Genomic DNA, 2500 nt, shown 5'->3' on the forward strand with positions numbered 1-2500 from the left:
GGTGCTGAGATGGCTGACGTTTTGCTCCGCTCACGACGGTCGCCGCGGCACGCAAGAACAGGCCAAAAACTGGCCAAAACAGCCCAAAAACGGGCCAAAACTGGCCATTTTTTGCTGCGCGAGCGAGCGGAGAGCGGCGCACAGCGAGCGAAGCGCGAGGCAGCACCGTCCCTGCTATACGAAAGCCCCATCCAGCCCTGTGCCACCCGGGGGGTTCCAGGGTGCTGAGATGGCTGACATTTTGCTCCGCTCACGACGGTCACCGCGCCACACAAGAACAGCCCAAAAACAGGCCAAAACAGCCCAAAAACGGGCCAAAACTGGCCATTTTTGGCTGCGCGAGCGAGCGGCGAGCGGCGAACAGCGAGCGAAGCGAGAGGCAGCACCGTCCCTGCTATACGAAAGCCCCATCCAGCCCTGTGCCACCCGGGGGGTTCCAGGGTGCTGAGATGGCTGACGTTTTGCTCCGCTCACGACGGTCACCGCACCACGCAAGAACAGGCCAAAAACTGGCCAAAACAGCCCAAAAACGGGCCAAAACTGGCCATTTTTGGCTGCGCGAGCGAGCGGCGAGCGGCGAACAGCGAGCGAAGCGAGAGGCAGCACCGTCCCTGCTATACGAAAGCCCCATCCAGCCCTGTGCCACCCGGGGGGTTCCAGGGTGCTGAGATGGCTGACGTTTTGCTCCGCTCTCGACGGTCACCGCGCAATGCAAGAACAGGCCAAAAACTGGCCAAAACGGCCCAAAAACGGGCCAAAACTGGCCATTTTTGGCTGCGCGAGCGGCGAGCGGCGGACAGCGAGCGAAGCGAGAGGCAGCACCGTCCCTGCTATACGAAAGCCCCATCCAGCCCTGTGCCACCCGGGGGGTTCCAGGGTGCTGAGATGGCTGACGTTTTGCTCCGCTCTCGACGGTCACCGCGCAATGCAAGAACAGGCCAAAAACTGGCCAAAACGGCCCAAAAACGGGCCAAAACTGGCCATTTTTGGCTGCGCGAGCGAGCGGCGAGCGGCGGACAGCGAGCGAAGCGAGAGGCAGCACCGTCCCTGCTATACGAAAGCCCCATCCAGCCCTGTGCCACCCGGGGGGTTCCAGGGTGCTGAGATGGCTGACGTTTTGCTCCGCTCTCGACGGTCACCGCGCAATGCAAGAACAGGCCAAAAACTGGCCAAAACGGCCCAAAAACGGGCCAAAACTGGCCATTTTTGGCTGCACGAGCGAGCGGCGAGCGGCGGACAGCGAGCGAAGCGAGAGGCAGCACCGTCCCTGCTATACGAAAGCCCCATCCAGCCCTGTGCCACCCGGGGGGTTCCAGGGTGCTGAGATGGCTGACGTTTTGCTCCGCTCTCGACGGTCACCGCGCAATGCAAGAACAGGCCAAAAACTGGCCAAAACGGCCCAAAAACGGGCCAAAACTGGCCATTTTTGGCTGCACGAGCGAGCGGCGAGCGGCGGACAGCGAGCGAAGCGAGAGGCAGCACCGTCCCTGCTATACGAAAGCCCCATCCAGCCCTGTGCCACCCGGGGGGTTCCAGGGTGCTGAGATGGCTGACGTTTTGCTCCGCTCTCGACGGTCACCGCGCAATGCAAGAACAGGCCAAAAACTGGCCAAAACGGCCCAAAAACGGGCCAAAACTGGCCATTTTTGGCTGCACGAGCGAGCGGCGAGCGGCGGACAGCGAGCGAAGCGAGAGGCAGCACCGTCCCTGCTATACGAAAGCCCCATCCAGCCCTGTGCCACCCGGGGGGTTCCAGGGTGCTGAGATGGCTGACGTTTTGCTCCGCTCTCGACGGTCACCGCGCAATGCAAGAACAGGCCAAAAACTGGCCAAAACGGCCCAAAAACGGGCCAAAACTGGCCATTTTTGGCTGCACGAGCGAGCGGCGAGCGGCGGACAGCGAGCGAAGCGAGAGGCAGCACCGTCCCTGCTATACGAAAGCCCCATCCAGCCCTGTGCCACCCGGGGGGTTCCAGGGTGCTGAGATGGCTGACGTTTTGCTCCGCTCTCGACGGTCACCGCGCAATGCAAGAACAGGCCAAAAACTGGCCAAAACGGCCCAAAAACGGGCCAAAACTGGCCATTTTTGGCTGCGCGAGCCTCGGAGCGGTCGAGCGGCGGACAGCGAGCGAAGCGAGAGGCAGCACCGTCCCTGCTATATACGAAAGCCCCATCCAGCCCTGTGCCACACGGGGGGTTCCAGGGTGCTGAGATGGCTGACGTTTTGCTCCGCTCACGACGGTCACCGCACCACGCAAGAACGGACCAAAACAGGCCAAAACAGCCCAAAAACGGGCCAAAACTGGTCATTTTTGGCTGCGCGCGAGCGAGCGGCGAGCGGCGAACAGCGAGTCGAAGCGTGAGGCAGCACCGTCCCTGCTATACGAAAGCCCCATCCAGCCCTGTGCCACCCGGGGGGTTCCAGGGTGCTGAGATGGCTGACGTTTTGCTCCGCTCACGACGGTCACCGGCTGCCATGCAAGAACGGACCAAAAACAGG

Source organism: Musa acuminata, unplaced genomic scaffold (genome assembly GCF_036884655.1).
Source record: "Musa acuminata AAA Group cultivar baxijiao unplaced genomic scaffold, Cavendish_Baxijiao_AAA HiC_scaffold_462, whole genome shotgun sequence".
Lineage (NCBI taxonomy): Eukaryota > Viridiplantae > Streptophyta > Magnoliopsida > Zingiberales > Musaceae > Musa > Musa acuminata.